At 39.9% G+C, this 22,248-nt stretch overlaps 1 long non-coding RNA gene across 1 annotated transcript; it reads right to left on the bottom strand.

The window, feature by feature from the left end:
• Nucleotides 1-896: 896 nt before the first annotated feature.
• On the bottom strand, nt 897-6,718 carry LOC123582324. Its single transcript, XR_006704318.1, has 3 exons — nt 6,553-6,718; nt 6,204-6,297; nt 897-969 (listed from the first exon to the last, which is right to left on the bottom strand). It is a non-coding gene; the product is annotated as an uncharacterized LOC123582324 (long non-coding RNA).
• Between the last annotated feature and the right edge of the window lie 15,530 nt (nt 6,719-22,248).

The following is a 22,248-nucleotide window of genomic DNA, read 5'->3' as shown; positions in this document are numbered from 1 at the left end:
ACCTGTATTACCATATGCTGGCTGAGCTTACTATTAAATAAATTACCTGTTGAAAGAAATTGCTCATTCATATGAGGTGAATTTAATTCTTCAAGGAATCCAATGTCCCATTTAGTAATTTAGGTAATTTACTCAACATTAGTTATTTACTCTAGTTTCCAGAAAACACTGGCCTCATCTGATTCATTAGCACACCTCTAGAGATGAGGTCAGCTGCAGATTTGGAAACTAATACTTCCCATAATTTTGTGAAGCTATCAACTACATGACTAATGGCCCATCTCTCATTTAAGAGGGAGTGCCATGCTATCTGGGAATCAAACTCTCTCCCAAGGTTTTCCACAAGGAAAGGGTAGCTCCATTGATGACAATTGATAAAAACTGGAAATCTTTGCCATTACTACTTTCTTGGAAGGAATATTCAAAAAGGCATGTAAGGCAAATATATATAAGGATTAGCTACATCTAAATCCTCCAACCATCTGCTTCATTTCAGTTGGCATTCCACTGCCAAATTCACAGTAAAGAATAGTCCAGTGACAAGCATCCTGTTGAAAATAGAAAAATATGTTAGATAATGAAAAATAGGTTTCCATGTAATATGAAGCATCTGAGTATTTGAAAATATCCCTATTTTGGCTAATATTTCAATCTTGATACTGGTGATGTTCAACATTGTGGAAACATGACAACAATGAAGTTAAAACAGACTAAATAAAATCACATCTTGAAGTTGGAGAGAGCCCTACTGATGAGTCATCTCACCCAACTCCTCCATTTTACATACAGGAAAACTCAAGGCCAAATTGGTGTCCTATCTGCAAGTTTTTTAAAACACTGTGGATTTACAAACACACGGACTTAAAATTACAGAGTTTACAAACCTTATCTTTTCATGAGGGCTGCATCTGAATTTTCTAGGGATTCTTCTGGCCACTGGGAGTTCTGAAACTAAGACATCATCTCTTCCTACCGTGTAATAGAGGAAGTGAGACACGCATCAAATTAGAATACAAGAAACTGGTTTAGTTATAGGGAAGGCCTTCTGGAATAGAGTGTCAGGGCATCCTGCTTAAAGACAGGTGGACACAGGGTGATAAAAGACACTTCATGCTATGCCAAGAGAAATGTACCTTCTCTATAAATAACAACAAACACCAATCGGTTGCATTTTGTGCCACAGTGGTGCTTTTCACCTACGTTAATTTATAAAATCCTTAAAATAATCTTTTGAGGTAGGCTCCATCATTATCCCTTTTTACACATGGAAGAACTGAAACAACAGTTGACCTGGGTTGCCCACGGTCAAATGGACAAATGGCAAAACTGGGACTCAAACTCGTCTGATTCCAATACCTATTCCCGCAACTGTCTGTTCTTGAGCAGAGGAATGCCATGATTAAGCTATTCTTCTAGATTAATTTGGCAACAGCACAGAGCATGCACTGTCTTTTTCCTAGCCCACAGCACAAACAGGAAGACTAAACTACAGTTTCCTTTGGCCATTTAGAGATTTATGAGAAAGTTGTTTCATACTTCTTGGATTTAAAATGCTCATTTCTTTTTGCATCAACATTTTTTTTAGTCCTGAACTGTGACCTGATGATTTCCTTATCCTCAGGTTCTCCCTCACTCCCCTCCCTTGCCTCTCAGTAGAGCCAATTTCTCTCTTGATGACCATTATTGCTTTCCTAAGGCCTTGGGCAAAAAGAATAGGCATCTCCTACCCAGGCTAATCACCAGAATAGAGGCAAAAAAGGGAGAGGGGAGGGAGGGAATGTGCTCAATATAATTACAAACAATAGCACACAAAGCTTCATCCATCCCTTAATGCTGAAATGTATCCGTTCAAACTAATTGGTTTTGGGGGGACTGCTAATAAATCCTAATATTTCTCAAAGAGAAATGGCTTGTAATTTAATTTATATTAAGCTGTTACTAAAGTTTATGCTAATTAAATCTCGGCTTCAATAGCAATTAATCCTAAGAACAATCTGAAAATATAAATAATGTAATAAAGTAAATAATTCTGCATGCCCCCCTCAGCAGAAGCAACAGGGAGCGTGGGGTGGGGTGTGCCCCTGAGTTTGTGCGCATGAGAGCAAAAGGAGAAAGAAACTGCTCCTTGCCCTCTAGAACAGAACATTTGCTCTATAATAAGCATAGATAAATTCTGCATGTATTTCCTTCAGAGAATGGATCCTCTGTTGTAAATGTTGAAGGTTAGCTCTGGAGTGTCTTCTGTGAACAAATGACTTGTCAAGACCCACCCTGGGAAGAAGATGAACTGATCAGCATGGAGGCACAATCTCCAAGGACAGTGCCCAGACCTGAAGGTGCATTCCAGCATCTGTATGCTGCTCTCTTTGGTATGTCAAATGCCCTCTGGTCTTCACAAGGGTGAAACACCTACTGAATGTACATTCCCATTTGCCCCATTCACCAAAACCCCAGCCAAAAGTGAATGAGATTAGCCCAGTTATATACACGGTATATCTCTGCATGCACTTTTCCAATCCAGATCGTCTAGGTTGTAAGGTGTATATTTAAAAATTTTGCACTCTTCTAAGTAACACTTCATGTGGCCACAGCCTAAAGGGACTAAAGTTTTAAAAAGCTGGTTAAGGAATAAAATAAATACCTATCAAATTAGTTATCCTTCGCAACCCATATTTGGACCCCTCCAGCATACAAAAAGCTAAAACTCCTGTTTCTGTGTTGCTTGGGTGATAGTGTTGCTCTCAGACATTCAGCATTCCCAGTGTGGAGGAGGCAGGCTATTAGTCAAATCCCCTCAGGACTAAAATGAACAAGGCCTGTGTCATTCTAGATAACCCCCGTGTCCCTTAAGGAGTCAATCCCTATGCACTCTGCTGGATCTCCTTTTCTGAAATTCTCTGTCTTCTTTACAAAAATGTTCTGAGGGTAAAATGAGATGATATGAATTAGAAGCTGCTCTAAATGCCAAAACCCTCCAAAAACATAAGGCTATTGTCTTTGAAGAATAAATGAAGTAAATACTAAATCTTTTCAAATAGGTTTCCCTAAGCAATCAGTGCTTAAACAAGGAGATAGGGACGGTGGGATGGGGGGGGGGGGGGCGCAGTAAAGACTTGAAAGATTATAAGTGAGGACCTAGTTATTTACCAAGTGTCAAGCAAAGCATGTAGATTTATAACACCAAATTTAACTCAGAACTGTAGTCTGAAGAGGTATGGTTGCTTCCACTTTACAGATGAGTAAGTTAAAACACCAAGGGGTAAGAATCTTGCTCAATGTCATACAACTGGTCAATGGCTGAACTTAGGTTCAAACTCAGGGCTCATGAATTTGGATCCCAGATGCATAATACTTGAAAGGGAGCCAATTTTTCCATCTTTGGATTGACCTTCTTTGAAAGCCCTGTGATGACTGTTATTGGACCAAGGTCTAAAAGCAGGGGCCGTTTAACATCAGCTAGAAATCATTAGGGCATGGTTTCCACTTTATCCACCTAAAATGTCTTACCTCTATGCCCTCACCTCTCTTACCTGTCTATTATATTCTGTAAGACACAGATCAAATACCACCTTCAAGAAACCTTCCTAGACCACTCCATTCAGCAGTAATCTTTCACTCCTTGCAATTTTTAACACACTTACAGTTGAGTACATCTATTCTTGGGACCCTTAATGATATACATTTATCTGCTATTCCTGAAATCATGCTGGGGGCTAGGGCTTCTGTCTCCAGAAAGACCAGCACCTTCTTGAAAGCACAATAACTCGTATGTATGTATGTGTGTATATTGTACTCCCCTGGAAGGACTGTATGTATTTGTTGAATATTTATTGAGGATTTATTATGGGCCAAGTACTTTACTAAGCATTTTATGTGTATTTAGTACTACATATGATTTACTTCATTGGATTTTCCCAGAAAGATACAATTTTTGTCCCCATTTTAAAAAAGGGAGAACCTGAGGTTCAGAGACTACAGTGGCTTGCTCAATGTTGCTCAGCTAGTAGAGAGAACAAGAAAAGTTAAAACCAGGTAAGTCTGACTCCAGAGCTTAGTTCCTATTCCCTGGGTGGTACCGCCTCTCCATAGCACAGGCAATTTACATTGACCTAAAAAGACTATGAATCCAGGATCTATAAAACTATCCAAGAGTGTACACAAAACTCCTTGAGGTTAAGTTTGGTTCTAATTCTCCAAATGCCTAAAGACTTGGAATTTAACATACTGTGTTCCTTCTGTACTGTTTAACTGTTCCTTCAGAGGGTTTCTGATATAACAAGATGGCAGAGAGGATAGAGGTTTCTGAACTCCTATTTGGCATCATTAGGTTTTATAGTCCCTACAAGTTCTACACTCTAAAATTTTGAATATGATATCTGTGTGTTATGGTCTCCCTTAAGTAAAGCTGAACCTAGCAACAACTATACCAAGACTCTATGGTGTATACCTAATGAGAAAAGCTTTTGTTAGTGTTGACCCATTACTAAAGGCCCTTTCATTACACTATAGACTACAGAGAAACATTAGACTGGTCTCACCCAAAGTCAAATTTCTTGAGCATGACTGCCAATGTCACAGGCATGCATCGAAATCAGAAAATGTTAGGCATGTTATTAACAAGAGAATAATAATACTAAAAATATAGAGGAATGAAAAAGTGTAAGGATTATGTGAATATACATATAGCAGAAAGGGTAAGAACAAATGGCCAGATATACCAGCACTGTGAAAATGAGTGTCAGAAGTGGGAAATATAAAACTTTATATCATCATAATTCATGACATCTACACCATTATAGTAGTGCTTGGAGAGTTAACTGAAATCAGCCAGATGTAGCATCTATTTGGGGTTAGTCCTAAAATACCCTATTTTCCTTCTCACATTTCTCATTTCTCCAAAATAATTATACAAGCTATACCGCAAAGCCCAGAAGGGAAATTCAATTTTTATGAAGAAAACATGAAAAATCTTACACAAGAAAAATGTTTAAATGTCTTTCTCCTCCGCTTCCCTGGTTTCTCATCTATTTTAATTAAGACTCTATTTGGGCGACAAGTGATTTCATATTCTAAGAAACACAAACAAAAATTTACCCTTTTCATAATGTTTTTTAGTCTTTCATTGAATTATTTCTTGCCAGCCAAAAAAAAAAGTCTTTTACAAAATCGATTAAACTAAAGTTAAACAACCAGAATGATTTTAAGATGAACATTTTTTACCCTTGAAATTATTCCCCCACTATAGTATATTGTATATGTCCTTTCATTTACATACACAGACACACAGATACACACACACACACACATGCACACAGATACACACAATCATTTATTGCTAATATCTCTCTGAACAGCAGAAAGTTAAGAAGGATGTCTTTCCTATCTTGTCAACTTGTAGCCTTTCAATATTAGGCAGAACCACTTGTATGGAGGCTTTTGTCCTTCAATTCAATCCTCAACCCACTGTCTTATACATCCTCCTGCGCATGAAGTGTATGCAGGCATATTTCATCCCCTTTGGCCATTTTTGGTTGGGATAAATCAGAGAAAACCTAATACCTTAAATGAAACGGCGGTTTGTAGCATAGTTTTAAAAGATCCACATAAGGCAAGATTGTTCATGCTACTAAAAGATAAAATATTCAGGGTAGATCATTTCTCTCTTCAGATCATCATGACATGAACACAAAATACCTATCTATATCTATCCATTTACATGAAAGTATTTTCTTCCATACAACTGCCGAGAGAAATTATACATTGTACCAGCCCAAGGACTTTGGGGATACTCCTGGCAAGTTATTCTACACACATGTAGCACTTGATCTTTTTTCCAGGAATTTTTAGGAGCACAAGCTCATTTGGATTTCACAACAGCCAAGGAGAGTAGTAAAGCCAGTATTATTCCCATTTTAGGGAAGAGCAAATCCAATGTGATAAGCCCTTGCTTAATGTCAGAACTGAGTGGAAAATCCAAGACTCCCAAAACTTTCATCAATTATCTTTCTACTGTACTATAACAATATGCTTTGTTTTTCTTTCACTATTTTTAAAATACCCACATACAAAGATGTTCATTATAAGTAAATTGTGGTTTTTAATTCTATATATAAAGATGCAAACATAAATTGTCTCACAACTCTAAAAGGCTGGAATCAGCAATAGATATAGTAATTTTTATGAAATATTTACACTCTACTTACTTATGTGTTCATCTTGAAGAATAGGAGTCAGCAGACTATAGCCTACAGGCCAAATCTGGTCTGCCCACTTGTGTTTTGTTATCTTTTTAACAGCCTGTGAATGAAGCATGGTTGTTACATTTTTAAACAGTTGAAAAACACTAAAGGAAGAAGAATTTCATCCCAAGTGAAAACCACATGAAGTTCAAATTTCAGTGCCCATAAATAAAGGTTACTGGAATGCAGCCCACTCATTCTTTTACACACTGTCTTTGCCTTTGCTACCAACTTGAGTAGTAACAACAAAGATCACATGGCTCAAAAGGCAAACCTTTACTATCTGACCTGTTACAGGAAAAGTTTGCCGTACCTGTTACAGAGTATGCCCTCTTCATTCCTATCAGATTGTGTTTTCTTGAACAGGAAATGAGAATGTCCACATCTGGAACACCTTCCATGTTATACTCCTAGCATTTCTGTCCTTAGAAAGGGAGATGAGAGTTGAGACCTTCCTGATAAGAACGATTATCTTACTAATAATCATAGAAAATTCTATATGACACAAGAATAAAAGATTTTGTAATTTGGAAGGTTCCAGGACCTAATCAGTCCCATCCGATAGAAAGGGAAATGCAGGTTGGAGGTATAAGAAAACTTAACAGCCTGTACTTGGGAGCTCCTACCCAGTTCTTTGGAGTAGATGCATTGGAGTAGAAGTAGAAACACCTTCCCAAAGTAGAGCAAAGTTTGCCTAGTGCCTACCCTCTAACAGAAGATGTTTTCAGAGGCAGAAAGACTCACTTCTCTTTCCCCAAAGCTATTAAAACTACAAACATCCGAGTACCTGCACACACCACTAGACCCAATTTCCTTTGGACATAGGCCCACTGCAAGTTAAAATACATAACAAAATTGAAATTTCAGGCCACAGCCACACACTTCTGGCCCAGTCTGTTAAAGGGGCCAACACACCTGTTAAGGATGTGATGGCAAGCTGCCATGTTTTGCCGCAGTCAGAAGTTCAGTGTCATGTAAAAGACTTTTGTCCCTAGTGCTGAGATAATGAGCTTGTTCCTTCCTGATGATTTATGGGATGCAGATGAGAAACTGGCTGATTGAGGCTCTGGAAGATGAAAGTTTTCTGCTCTTGGCAGTAGCACAGTACCCAGGAGAACATGGTTTAACTGCTCCAGTTCCATTACTGCCATCAGAAAAAGTCTAATAACAAATTATGCCAGGTGAATATAAATAGTACTTATTTCACTCAATTTGCTGTCAGGAAAGCGCTCTCAACTTCTTTGCTAAACCAAACTATGCTAGGCTGAGAAATAGTTACCGACATACTCCAGGACCTGGCTTGTCCAGAGCAACCAGCTGGCCCCTAAATTACTACCCCTCCTTCAGTCATGGTTTTTTTGTGCTCATTTTTAGGCCTCTACACTCACTCCCGATTAGCCATAAACATAACCTTGTTCTATCTGCTTAATATAACTCAACAAAACATTGAATTTTGCTAGAATGTGAAAGAATTTCAAGTACCAATGTTATACACCTGAGGTTAATGAGTACCATCTTGTATTAATAGACTCCGCTTTATATAAGCATTAAGTAAATCCTTCTGTCCCATACATTAACCACCAGCCACAAGGACTATTAAACTTAAATTTAAATTAAGTAAAATTAAACAAAATTTAAAATTTACTTGTGCAGTAACACTAGCATGTTTCCAGGGCTCAATAGCCGATGTGGTCAGTGGCTCCCATATTGAACTGTGCACTCCATCCCATCATTGCAGTAAGCACTATTGGACAGGTCTGCTCTAAATCTTTACTCACAAAAGCAAAATTATCCTTCAATCCTCCTCTTACTCTCCACTTACTCTTATAGCCAAAGCAAAGCTTTTGTCTTTTTTATCTTTTGAAGAAAAAAACCGGAAAGAAAATAATGTTTTTTGAGTATCTGCCATGTGCTAAGCATACATTCTTGGTTCACCCAAACAATGCATTTAATTCTTCCCAAATAGTCTAAGAGGTCCTTAAATCCCAGGTCTGCTCTCCCTAAGGCTCCTGTCTTAGGCCATCTCCACTACAGTCATCACTTCACTGATTTTTTTTTTTTTTTTTTTTTGGCCATTAAATAAATGATTACTGAGCACCTACTACAGTGTGCCTGGGAACTGTTCTAAAAGTTGTCATCTACTTGGTGTTGCCTCTGGGAATCCAATTTTGTCAACCTTTGATTTATTTGCCTTTCTCAGGAATCCTTCCACAGCTCCTCTTGTTGGAATGAATGTACACCATGTTCTCTCTGAGCATCTTCCACAGTTTTCCTTTACCAACCCAAAATGATTCCCAAACCTGCCTCCTTCCCCACCTGACCCTTAGCAATTGACTGTGAAACCAATGACTCCCTCTGCCAGAAATGCAAGGAAAATCTAAATATCCCAGTTTCTTTCCACAATTTTATCAGGAAATACACACTTTACGTGTGTATATTAAAAAGCAATCATTGTACAGTCATTGCTCTGAGAAAGTCTAGCTATCTTATTTAAACACCAAATATTTACTATAGGCTGCAGCATCTCAGCTTCAAACAGTTTTCAGAGAGAAGGCAATATTTTATTAGAAATATATTGAATCCTTGTCTACGGCCATACCACCCTGAACGCGTCCAATCTCATCTGATCTCAGAAGCTAAGCAGGGTCGGGCCTGGTTAGTACTTGGATGGGAGAAATATATTGAATCCTTAAAGACCTGAATATGAGAACTGAAACCATAAAAATCCTAGAAGAGAATACAGGCAGTAACTTCTTTGACATTAGCCATAGCAACGTCTTCCTAGATATGTCTCCTAAGGCAAGGAAAACAAAACCAAAAGTAAATATTGGGACTACATCAAAATAAAAAGCTTCCGCATGATGAAGGAAACAATCAACAAAACTAAAAGGTATCCTACAAAATAGAGAAGATATTTGCAAATGACATATCTGATAAAGCATTAATATCCAAAATATAAAAAGAACTCATAAAACTCAACACTCTAAAAATGAGTAATTCAATTAAAAAATATGCAGAAGACATGAATAGACATTTCTCCAAAGAGGATATACAAATGGTCAACAGACACATGAAAAGATTCTCAACATCATTCATCATCAGGGAAATGTAAATCAAAACTACAATGAAATATCACCTTCCACCTGTCAGAATGGCTAAAATCAACAACGTATGAAACAACAGGTGTTGACCAGGATACGGAAAAAGGGGCCCTCTTGCGGTATTGGTGGGAATGCAAACTGGTACAGCCACTCTGGAAAACAGTATGGATATTCCTTTCAAAAAGTTAAAAATAGAACTAGCCTATAACCCAGCAATCACACTACTAGGTATTTAGAATACAAAAATAGTAATTCAAAGAAATACATGCACTCCAATGTTTATAGCAGCAGTATCTACAATAACCAAATTCTGAAAACAGCCCAAGAGCCCATAGACTGATGAATGGATAAAGAATTTGTGGGATATTATATACATACATAATTGAATATTGCTCAGCCATAAAAAGAATGAAATCTTGCTATTTTCAACAACATGGGTGGAGCTAGAGAGTATTATGCTAAGTGAAATAAGTCAGGGAAAGACAAATACCATATGACTTCTCTCATGTATGGAATTTAAGAAACAAAACAAATGAGCAAAGGGAAAATAAAAGGAAGAGAGGCAAGCCAAGAAACACTCTGAACTATAGAGAACAAACTGATAGTTACCAGAGGGGAGGTAGATGGGGTTATGGGTTAAATAGGTGATAGGGATTAAGAGCTGCCCTTATTGAGATGAACACTGGGGGATGTATGAAAGTGTTGAATCACAATATTGTACACCTGAAACTAATATTACACTGTATGTTAACTAACAGGAATTTAAAAAAAAACTTTAAAAAGGGGTGCCTGGGTGGCTCAGTCAGTTTAGCATCCAATTCTTGATTTCAGCTCAAGTCATGATCCCAGGGTCATGGGATCAAGCCCCATGTTGGGCTCTGCGCTGAGTGTGAAGCCTGCTTAGGATTCTCTCTCTCCCTCTCCCTCTCTCTGCCCCCACCCCTGCTCTCTCTCTTTCTCTCTAAAATTAAAAAAAAATGTAATAAAAAAAAACTTAAAAAAGAAATACATTGAATCTTTTATGAAAATACAAAGCCAAGTCAACTAGAAAGAGTGGTAGATGAAAATAGCTATAAATTCTTCGACATTCCTCCCATCCAGAGGTGGAGAGTACTTCCCTTCCCCTTGGATCTGGCCTGGCTGCTTTAACCAATGGAGGATGGTGGAAGTGATGCTGTGTCAGTTAGCTGTGTTAGCCTTAAAAGAGCTGGCAGCTTTAACTATGGTCTCCCTTGGTAACTGAGGCATCATGTAGGCACTCTGACTATCTTCCAGAGAGACCACACGGAGAAGTCCTGAGACTACATGAAGGGGGAGATGCCTTCCAGATGTCTCTCTAAGATGCCAGGTATGTGAGCAAAGCCTCTATACCAGCCCAGTCACCAGTTGTGTACTGCCCAGGGACCAGAGTCTCTGCCAGGTGGAACAGAATAGACCAGCCAAGTCCCGTTAAATTCCTGTCCCAGAAAATCATGATAGATAATAAAAAGGTTGTTGCTTAAGCCATTACATTTTGGAATAGCTTGTTATGCAGTAACAGATAGCTAGAGTTGAGGGAAACAGATTTACTGGTAAGACTTGGCTACGTCATTTGGGCATGTTTCAACATGATCCTCTAGAAAGTCACGAGGAAACAGCCAGATAGATTTTGTGGAAAGACAAAAATAATGTGGGTGAGAAAGGAGAAGACAACGTCCGCTGGTTCTCCTGGATGTTCTCCCAATATTTGACCTGCATTCTATCAACTTATAAGAAATGGCCCCTTGTTCAGTTTACTTGCCTCTCTCTCCACTAGGATATAAGTTTCTTGAAATCAGAGATCTCTAACCCAGACATGTCCCCAGCATCTAAAGGTTATTTTATAAATATATGAGCTATGGCAGTACTCAGTTTCTAATCCAGCCCTACTACTCTCTAGTAATTTAGCCTTGAACAACTTAACTTCCATGTACCTCAGTTTTGTCATCTGTAAAATGGGGATATTAGTATGGTTCCTACCTCACTGGGTACTGAGAAGTGAATGACAAAATATTGTGTTTGGTGAATGAATCAAAATATTATTTACTTAATAATCTTGCCCTAGGCTAGCCCTTGTCAGCTTATAAGACCCAACAAAGTACCCACTTACACACTAAAGATTGCTTACAACCTAGAAGGGATTTCAGAAACCAGGCAGCGTTCTCAGGCAAGGTTCTCAAAGACAAGGCTTTCCAGAAAAGCAGAAAGTGACACAAATTGAAGATCTCCAATCCAATTTTCTTTCCACCTCATCATAGGAGCTGGCTTGCAGTGGCTCCAAGTTATTGGACTCTGGGCCATTGTGAACGAAAGGCCAGGAAGGGCTTTTTAATCCTGAGATTGGAGAGCAATAGCCCACATTCAAAAGCTGGTCCCTGCACTGGCCTCATCTGGCCCACAGCCTAGCTTCCAAAGAGCCTAATGAGTACAGATATGGTTCCGGGGACATGACAAAAGGTGGAGAAAGTAGGAGAAATGAATGCTAAAGCCCTGGGGCTGTGCAGATGTGGTTCTGTAGTGCTGATGGGGCTTCTGGTGGCCAGAGGGTAGGTGCTGAAGGTGCTGAGGCTTTTGTGGGTTTTGCTGGAGACTCCAGAGCTGAGGCTGACCTAGGCCCAGGAGAAAGGACTCTCAGCGTCTCCCAGTTCAGCAGGTTCTAGGAAGATCAAGAGAAACAAGGCAGCCATAACTGCTCATCTGTAGTCTCTGGAAGAAGGAGAAAATTTTCAAAGCCTTCTGGAGAGTAACAATAGCATAGGCATTGAGGGTACAGATCCTGAAGTCCATAACCAAGCTGGTATCTCAGCTTCATTACTTTCTTCTTTCTTTCTTTCTTTCTTTCTTTCTTTCTTTCTTTCTTTCTTTCTTTCTTTCTTTCTTTCTTTCTTTTTGAGAGAAAGAGAGTAGGGAAGAGGCAGAGAGAGAGGGAGACAGAGAATCCCCCAAGTAAGCTCTGAACTGTCAGCATAGAGCCTGATGTGGGGCTCGAACTCCAGAACCATGAGATCATGACTGAGCTTAAGTCTGATGCTTAACCAACTAAGCCACCAAGGCACCCATCCCTCAGCTTCATTACTTTTTGAGCGAACCAGTTAACCTCCCTAAGCCTGTTTCCCCATCAGAAAAAGGGGCAGAAAAACAGTACCTGCCTCAGAAGTGTTGGGAGGTTTCAATGAGATAGTTCAGGACACCCTATTCCATTTAAAATACCTTTTTCCCTCTTCCACTTTTTCTTTTCCATTACATTTAATGCCGTCTGACATTTTAAAATGTGTGCGTGTGTGTGTGAACACGTGTGTGTATAACAATATATGCATAGCTTATTCTTTACTGTTTCTCCCTCTGCTACAATGCAAGACCCAAGAAGGCAGATGAATCTCTCTATTTTTTAAAATATCCCAAGTACTCAGAAGGAAGTCAGGTGCATAGTAGGTGCTCAGTAAATATTTTGTAAATGAAGGTAAAGCCCTTGACCCATAGTAAACCCTCAGTGGCTGCTGATATTATTTGCTTACTCTTGTTCCTTAAATCCTGCCTGAATTGCATTCCCAGCAGTTCTGTGTTCCATAATGCTGAGCTCACTCCTTTCCTATAGCATTTATCCCATTTGGTCTCATATTACAACCTCTGTATTTGTGTATCTTATTTCCTCTACTAGAATAAGTACAGCAATTCAAGTATCAGGTTCAGTGACTAAAGACCAGGCCAGTACATGCAGTCATTAAGAGAATAGGCTTTTGATTCAGACCACAGTTTGAGTATCCAGCTCTGCCACTTAAGCGGGTGCCCTTGGGCAAGTTACTGTCACCAAGCGTAATTTTCCTCATCACTTTAGTGAGTGTGATGGTTGTTCTGCACTCAGAATTGTTTGGAGGATTAAATGAGATACTGCTTTTTAACTCCCTTGCACGGTGCAGACACACAATAAAAAGGAAGTAAATGTCAGCTGTGATTATTCATCGTGGCCTCCCTCCCTCTGGGTATTTTGCATGGCGCCTGGCTCAAAGCATCCAGTAGAGCAAACAATCACTGAACAAATGCATCTCAGATTTAACCTGAAGCAACCCACTACTTCACACAGTTCTCCTAATGTTCTCTCATTCTGCCCTGCCTCGCCCTCTGTCCCCATCCTCCAAGCCAGCTAAGTTCCAGTATCCCCTGCCGACTGACCGTATCACCCCTCACGTTGCCCTGCTCCGTCTGTGAGCCAAAGCTGTCATTCTTACAGCAGTCTGGCAGGGCTGCAGGCTGCTTTTCAGGCTGGTTCTCCTCCGGCCCGTCAGAGATCAGGTCAAGCAACAAAGGAAGAGATTAAATGCCAAGGACTTACTGCATTTGAATGCTTGGTCCCTGGCCCATATTTATGCTAAGGGACAACAATTACAACAACATGACCTTGCATAACAAATGGATCTGTCAAACCACGCTTTGCAAAATGACTTGCATGAATTCAGGCTTAACTGGTGATTTTCCAACACACTGGCCATACACATTGGCCTGCCATACTCATTTGTCAAAATTGAAAGGAAAGGGATGCATTCATTCATTCATTTTTTCATTCATTTATTTCTCTATCTGTTCAACAACAATTTGCTAAGTGCTAGGCTAAGACTGTTGAATAAGACATAGTTTGCACTTTGAAGGAGCTTGAAGTATAGGGGTAGAAATCACAGAAAAGCCAGTGTTCTATGTAGAACAGAACCCCCCCAAATTTCCAATTCCTTCTGGAAAGCTGAGCTACTGTCTTACTGGATCTGGCAGCTATACCCAAATACCATAAACTGGGTGGCTTAAAACAACAGAAATTTATTTCTCACAATTCCGAAGACTGGGAGTCTGGTGGAAGCCTGCTTTCTGGTTCACAGACAGGGGTAGAAGGGACAAGAGAACTCTCTGGGGCCTCTTTTATAAGGGCACTAATCCCATACATGACTCTGCCCTTATGTCTTAATTACCTCCCCAAACCCCACTTCTTAATACCGAAAAAATGAAGATTAGGATTTTAGCATATGAATTGGGGGGGGGGGTCACATTCAGTCTGCGGCAACTGGTAACTATGGCCAGGATTTGGAAAATTGAAAGAAACGTGACATTTTACATGTTCCCCTCAATCATCTAGGTAAGTGTCTTATTTTCAGTGCCCTCTGCCAGAGCAGATTTGAAGACTAGTCTGTGTATGAGAGGACAAACATGTTCTATCATTGCTCTCCTCAGTGGAAGACATCCAGCTGGTTTTATCCACTTCTACGTTGGTCAGTGCATTAATTTTCCATGGCTGCTGCAACCAATTACCACAAACTTAACGGCCTAAAACAACATGAGTTTAGTATCTTAGAGTAATGGAGGCCTAGAGTCTGAAGAGGGTCTTACTGGCCTAAAATTATGTGTCAGCGGGGCTTCTTTCCTTTCTGGAACCTTTAGGGGAAAATCTGTTTTCTCATCTTTCCCAGCTTCTACGGGATGTCTGCATTCCTTGGCTCTCAGCCTCCTTCCATCTCCAAAGCCAGCAATGGCGGGTTGAGTCTTTTGCCATCAGATCACTCAGTACTGACTCATCTGCCTCCCTCTTCCACATTTAAAGGACCCTTGTGATTATACTGAATCCACCTAGGTAACCCAGGAAAGTCTCCTTATGTGAACATCAGTTTACTAGCAACCTTAATTCCATCTGCAACCTGATTTCCCCTTTGCCATATAACACAATGTATTCACAGGTTCTGGGGAGTAGGATGTGAGCATCTTTGAAGGGCTATCAACCTGACTACCACATCTATGGCAGCTTTGCCTCCACACTGTCATTACAGCATTCTAAAATATTCAGGATGAAGAAGAGGGAACCATTCTGAGTGTCACAGGCCATTGGATGTCATAGTTGCTCATATGGGGTGGGTTGGCTGCGGAGCTGTCTCAGAACCCAAGTCTCAGAACATAGCAAACACCTTGCTACCTGTTATCGTTCCATAGTTCTCATCAGAAAGTCACAATGAGGACAAATGTGACTCAGATCCCATATAGCTCCCTGGACATGTTTCCAGATGCTGAATAATCCATCAGCATCCACTTCAAATGGCCATTCCTCCCTATCTCTCCCCATTTCTTCTCCAGCCTCTTTTATCTGGTGCCAAAGTGGGAGAAATCTGCAGAAATTTGAATAAAAATTTGTTGTTCCTGCTGACGTTAGCAACTTTTGAAATGATTGCTTAGGCCAAAAAACTTTGGAATATTTCTTGATTCTTCTCTTCCCATCACCCCACGTGCAATTCTCTGATTATTCTCATTGGCTCTACTTCTAGAATATACACCAAATCTAAGTACTTCTCATCACCTCCACCAGGCCCACCTTCCTTCAAACCCCACCATCGTTTGCCAGTTCTATTGTAATAGCCTCCTCCATTGGTGTTTCTGTGAAAGGGTGCAGAATATGCCACCCCAAAATATGCCATGTCAGCATAAGGATTAACTTCAGCTGAAGGCAATTGAGAATTAAGAAAATTCTCTGTCTCCTCTTTCCCTACCAGGAAGGGCAGGATAATTCTGAATCACCAGGGACAACTCTAGACTCTTAACCCAAAGGGAAACCAAAATAATCTACAAAATCAATCTTGCTAAAACAACCCTTGTTTTATCAGTTTCTCCTTTATATTTACCCTCCTTCCCCCAATTTGCCACCCTAGAAGCTCAAAGACCCTTTCCTTTGTCACTTCTCTACAAATGTATTTTTTTTTTTTGTTAAGATGCCATATAAGCCAAGTTTCTGATCACTCCTTGGAGTTATTAGTCATTGAGTATTATTACTCCCATGTGTATGTACAATGCACACAATAAACTTCTATTTGTTCTTCTCTTATTAATCTGTCTGTTGCCAATCTAATTTACAGGGCTCCAGCCAATGAACCTAAGGTAGGTAGAAGAAAGAATTTTTTTCCTCCCTTGTATCTATTGCCTCTCTTACCTTCTGGCTGTGTCCAACCCTGAAGCCAAAGTGATAGCTTTAAAACAAAAAGCAGATAATGTCATTTTTCTTCCCAGACGACTTTTTTAGTGATTTCCCATCACACTAAAATAAAATCCACAATCCATACCATGGCTCACAGGCCCTTCACAGGTCTGGTCTGGACAACCTCTCATCCCCATCCTCAGTCTTTCCTCCTTGTTCCTAATTTAGGGCACTTTAATTTAGGGTGAATCCCCTGCCTGCCAGCTTCTTCTCTAGGGCTTCCTGTAGCCAGATTCTTCACATTATTCAAGAATCAATTCAAGTGTAGGGTTGCAAGATAAAACAGAAAATACTTCAGTTAAATCCATCTGAATCTCAGATTAACAATGAATAACATTTTAATTTAAGTATGGCCCTTGTATTTACATACTGGGCATCTTGTATTTTTTTTTCAAATTTTTGTTTAAATTCTAGTTTGTTAACATATAGTGTGATATTGGTTTCAAGAGTAGAAACATCTTGCATTTTTATGTGCTAAACCTGGCAATACTATTTAAATGACATTTATTGAATGTGACATCTACATATTCTCACCTACTTCATGTTCTGTCTTTTTAGCCTGACTTTATTATGAATACTATCATTGTTACAGTGGCTATATTGATTACTTTTTAGTTTCTGTTTAGTATCTATCTATCCAAGTAGAATGTAAGTTTCACAAGGTAGGGACAATGTTTTGATTGCATTGCATCCCCAGAACTCCTAGTACAACTTAGGAGTTATGCTAATTATTTATTGAAGAAATAAGTAAATAGCTAGCTAAGTTTCTTTGACCTTGTGCTCTGACTCTACGGTGGCCTCCCTCTTCCCTTCAACGCAGTATACAGCTGTCTAGGCTTGATTATCGCAGGAGGTAATTAAAAAAGGAAAAAAGGCCCCAATTTATATTTCAAAATATGTTCCCATCACATGTGTTTATTCAGGTTAGCACTGGCCAAACACTATAGACACTCAGTCAATGTCAGACCCTCTGCCCTGGATTACACTGGGAATGGCATCTCCCTTTCTGTTTGAGGGAGATGAGAAGCATCTGGCACAGGACCCCTGTGGGAAATCCATTATGCATTTAATTGTCCAGGCACTTAAGGAAGGGATGGGGTCACTTTTCTAGTTCTGCTTTTCCTGTTAATTTAAATGCATGCATTTAAATCAGGTCCTTCCTCCTGCCTGGCTGACAATTACCCTGTTTGACAGTTGCTAGTCCTCAGCAATGCCTGAGACTTGTGAATAATTTAGGAATGCTGCGTTATTGCCTAATCAAGATAACTGAATAAAAGTGAGATCTGGACTTGCAGCATCAGCAGCTTTTTGCCAAAAATGGCAGCATTACAATTGACTAAGTGATAGGCACGTTGAGAAGGAGAGGCACTCTCCTACAGCATTCTGCAATATGTTCATTCTTTGGATATAATCTCTGTCTGATATTCATATCACAATACCTACAAATCCCAACTTGATATGTAGTTGGCAAGAATAAAAAAGAAATTCACCAGTCCTACATGCTGTTTTTTTACAGAAGAGTCTCTACTCCAAACCCTTGCTCCCCCAAATGACATGCCATGGTGTTTGGTTTGGAAAATATGGTCACTCACTATTCATTTGCTCAACTATCAAAATTGTATCATGTGCTTACAATGTGTTAAATATTGTGCTAAGCACCAGGATAAAATGCTACAGGAAGAAGGAGGAGGAGAAGGAGGAGGAGGAGGAGGAGGAGGAGGAGGAGGAGGAGGAAAAGGAGGAGTTCCAGGGCACACAGAAGTTATTGGCAGAAATAGTTTTCAAGCAATATCACAAGTTTATCCATTGTAATAAGTGCCATGAAGGAAAACTTAAGAATGAGATGAAAGCTTGGTATAGGGAACATTGATTTGGATTAGTGGGAAAAGAGAGTGGGTGTCAGGGAAGTTTTTTTTTTAGAAGAAGTGACATGAAAGAAAAGATTCAAAGAATGAGCAAAAATTATTTGTGTGAGGAACAGAAGTAAGAGCCTTCAAACTAACTTACATGAAAACTCAGTGACAGGCATGAGACTGCAGCTTTTGAAAAACTGGAATGGAAAACAATATGGCAGGACCCTAATGAACCAGAGCCAAAGGAGCAGAGAAGTGGCTGGAGAAGGAGACTGGTCAGACTGAAACAGGGCAGGAGGGCCCCATGGCCTCCAGGAACAGGATTTCATTCACAGAGCAGAGGAAAGCCATCTTTGTCTTAAACAGGTGAGTGATAGAAATATATTTGCATCTGAAAAACTTCACTCTGGCTCTTGAAAGAAGCTCACCTTACAGCCGGTTCTCCAAAGTAAAATGAGGGTTCAAAGATCCACTGGGGAGTTAAGAAAAGAGTATATCAGAACACTGATATTTTTTATTCAACATTTCTATTTTTATGTGTATTTTAAAATGCACAGAAATACTAGTGTAGCTCTACTAGTATGTCATCTATAAGTAAATACACATTTATTGGAGTTGTGTGCCTTCTGATAAGATGATAAAAGTACAGGATAAAAAAAAATCTGGTAACCAATGGCTTAGGCAACTTAGAAGGACATAGAGAAAATAAGAGAGACAGGGAAATTTGAGATAGTATCTGCAGGAAAGGGGAAAAACTACAACAACAATCTTTATTGTACCCTTTTAGGTTCCATAAATGGAGCCTGTAAATTTGATGAATGACAGATTAACAGGAGAAAAGGCAGACAAATTTTGTTTGATGTTAATATTTTAATTTTTATATGCATGGAGGCCTTCATAGAAAAGAAGTGAAGACCTAAAGAATCAGTTAGATCTTGGGGTTTGTATATCATTTTAACAAAGAGAAATACATTTGTGAAAAGTGATGTAACAAAGGAAAAGAGGTTTAGTGTTCTAGGGGCACTAATTTTAAGAAGGTAAATATATTGGGGAAAATGAACGAAAGATAATGGCTATTTTAGTAACATTTGTTTATGCTGACTTACCTCTGTGCCTACTTTCTATCTCTAGTGATAAGGGTTATTCTTCTCTTGGTGTGGGAAAGGGTTGTTGGGGAACAACTGCACAAAGGGAAATATATGTCCTACTTTTAGGCAGATGGGGGAGAGCAAAGAGCTCTTTCTGCATTTGTTGCTTTATTGCCTTCAAATCAAAATAATCCTTATGCCAAAGAGACGTATTTAGGGGTGGCATATTGTGATCTCTTTCATACCCTGGAAGGTGCTACATAAAGTTGCTTGTGTAAGAAGCTCAAACAAACCAGCAGCCACAGCTAGAGTGTCATTTCAGGACTCTGAATATTGAGGTCATACCTTAGACATCATTTACTTTCTCTACTGTCTACACTTCAATATGTCTGGCATGTGTCTTCAGATATGGCCCACCACAGGACTCTTAATTGTCCCTCAGTCTCAGTTTCTCCAGGGAGGGACTTCTTTAATGCCTTAAGGTGCTCCCATGGTAACCCCTGACATAAATTCTGCACACTTTGCAAAGGCTACACTTTGAGTTCTACCATCCCAAATATATTTTGTAACTGATAAAATTTCATCCAGCAATTTTCTTAAATTGTGATAATGATCAAATAGAAATCCGAGCTGTTACTGTCTGTCTCTCTCTGGACACCAGATCCTTATAAAGTAACCTCATTTTGCATTCTTTACTGTAAGGCCATTCACCCTAAAGCTCAACGCTGTGGTTGGCTCTACCACCATCTTCTCTGAGTTGAGATAAGCATCCACTCAACAGGAAATTAAAATAATAATAATAATAATAATAATAATAATAAAACATCAGGCATGCTTTCCTTTTTTGCTGGGGCTGTAGTCTGCTGGGGTAGACTGAGAAATTTCACTATCTTTAACCTCAATCTGCATAACAAAGCTGATGTTGGCTGCTTAACATACTGGGAAGATGTTCAAAATACCACCCACACTTGGGATGCTCAACAAAATACAGGCAGGCACACTCGGAATCCTAGGACTCAGGAGGAAGGAGGAATTTGCCCTCCCTTGCCTCCTCCCACTGTGTGGAGGGCAACCAGCCAGGGACACAGGTGTGCAGCTCATTAAGAACAGAATTAAGCCCAACGGGATAGGTAACAACCATATGAAGAATGCTCTGCAGAGCACAGGCCCTCTCTTCCTGCTCTGACCTTGAGAAGAGAGTCAGGAGGAAAATGCTGCCTCCCTTATGTACCTGTTCACTCTGCTGTCAACCCGGTAAGAAGAGCCAGAAAGCTGTTTTACCTCTAGATCTGCAGCAGAAGGCCCAGAAATATGGTTGCTTTTAATAATATATTGAAGGAAATAGCTGATGAGTGTACATAGTATGTCAAAAACTGTCCTGAGAGCTGGAGGAGCTAATGAACATAGCAGAAAGCCTGCACTCCAAAGGGTTCCCAAAATACGTGAACACATCTAAAACATTATTTCTCTCTTAACACTGTTTCCAGATAATAAAGCCGCAGTGAGGTTCAGGCAGCTAAATCTCACATTTCCAACCATACAGTCCCCCAGCGCATGAGGCTTTAGCAAAATTAGAGATCACCTCATGCCACAGAACTCAGGGGTTGCTGTCAAATAATAGAAACTAGAAACAAATCCTCAGTGTCTAAGGTCTATTCAATAGCCTTGCTTTCAAGAAGAAGGTGCACACAGAGAATTTTAGCCTAGAGTAGGGAACCAAATATGGGCTAGACAGAGGGAGGGTTGGAAGTTTCCAAGTATAGACTGCAAGAAGAACTAGTTTTGGCAACCCGAGTGTCTGAATCTATTCTAAAACTTTGAAAACAGCAAGAAAAATTTCACAACTGGTTTATTTTCTTGAAATCTCTTAGGAAGTCTTTAAATTTGTCTGAGAATCTTGGGATATAGTATCTAACAAGTGTAAGTGATGTCAGATAAAGACAAATTCAGACTTGGTAGGGAGAGACTATTTGAAAGAATTATTGCAAGTGGTAAATGTGGAAACCTCTTGCAATAGGGAAAGGGTGGGGGCACTGAAGTAGGAAGAACACTCTGACTATAAGATCTAGAAGTACCTCAAGAGGTAGGCAAAAAGGATGCTTCTTTTATAGAGTAGGAGTAAACAAGGCTACGAAGAGCTGGGTATGGAAAAGGGGGATGAAAAGATGGTGTGATGGGATAGTAGATAAGAGAATGCTTTATCGTAAGGCCAGTATCAGGAAGGGCTGAGTCTTTGTTTTTTTTTTAATTTTTTTTTTTTTACGTTTTTATTTATTTTTGAGACAGAGAGAGACAGAGCATGAACGGGGGAGGGGCAGAGAGAGAGAGGGAGACACAGAATCGGAAGTAGGCTCCAGGCTCTGAGCCATCAGCCCACAGCCGGACGCGGGGCTCAAACTCACGGACTGCGAGATCGTGACCTGAGCTGAAGTCGGATGCTTAACCGACTGAGCCACCCAGACGCCCTGGGAAGGGCTGAGTCTTAATCAGTACAGGCTCCTATAACAAACTACCATAGAGTGGGAGGCTCATACCTAATGGAAATTTATTTCTCACAGTCCTGGAGGCTGGAATATCAGATGCCAGCATGGTCAGTTCTAGTGAGAAGCTCCTCCAGTTTGGAGACTGCCTATTTCTTGCTACATCCACACATGGCAGAGATCAGAAAGAGAGAGCAAGCTCTCTCCGGTCTCTTATTAGGGCACCAATCCCATTCATGAAAGCTTCATCCTCACCACCTCATCTCATCCAATTACCTCCTAAAGGCCCCACCTTTTAGTATTACATCGGTGGGTAGGGTTTCAACATATGAATTTGGAGGGTATACAAACTTTCAGTCCATAGAAGGCTGCTAAGGAGGGGTTGTGCACAGGCTCAGGCTGAGAAGCAGAGCAAAGTTCAGTAATCTGGGAGAATGAAGGAACCATGATCAAAGTTTAGTTAATAAGCACT

The sequence above is a fragment of the Leopardus geoffroyi genome, chromosome B3 (genome assembly GCF_018350155.1).
Source record: "Leopardus geoffroyi isolate Oge1 chromosome B3, O.geoffroyi_Oge1_pat1.0, whole genome shotgun sequence".
NCBI lineage: Eukaryota > Metazoa > Chordata > Mammalia > Carnivora > Felidae > Leopardus > Leopardus geoffroyi.
The sequence above is the reverse complement of the archived record's forward strand: the minus strand, read 5'-3'. Positions and strand labels throughout refer to the sequence as shown.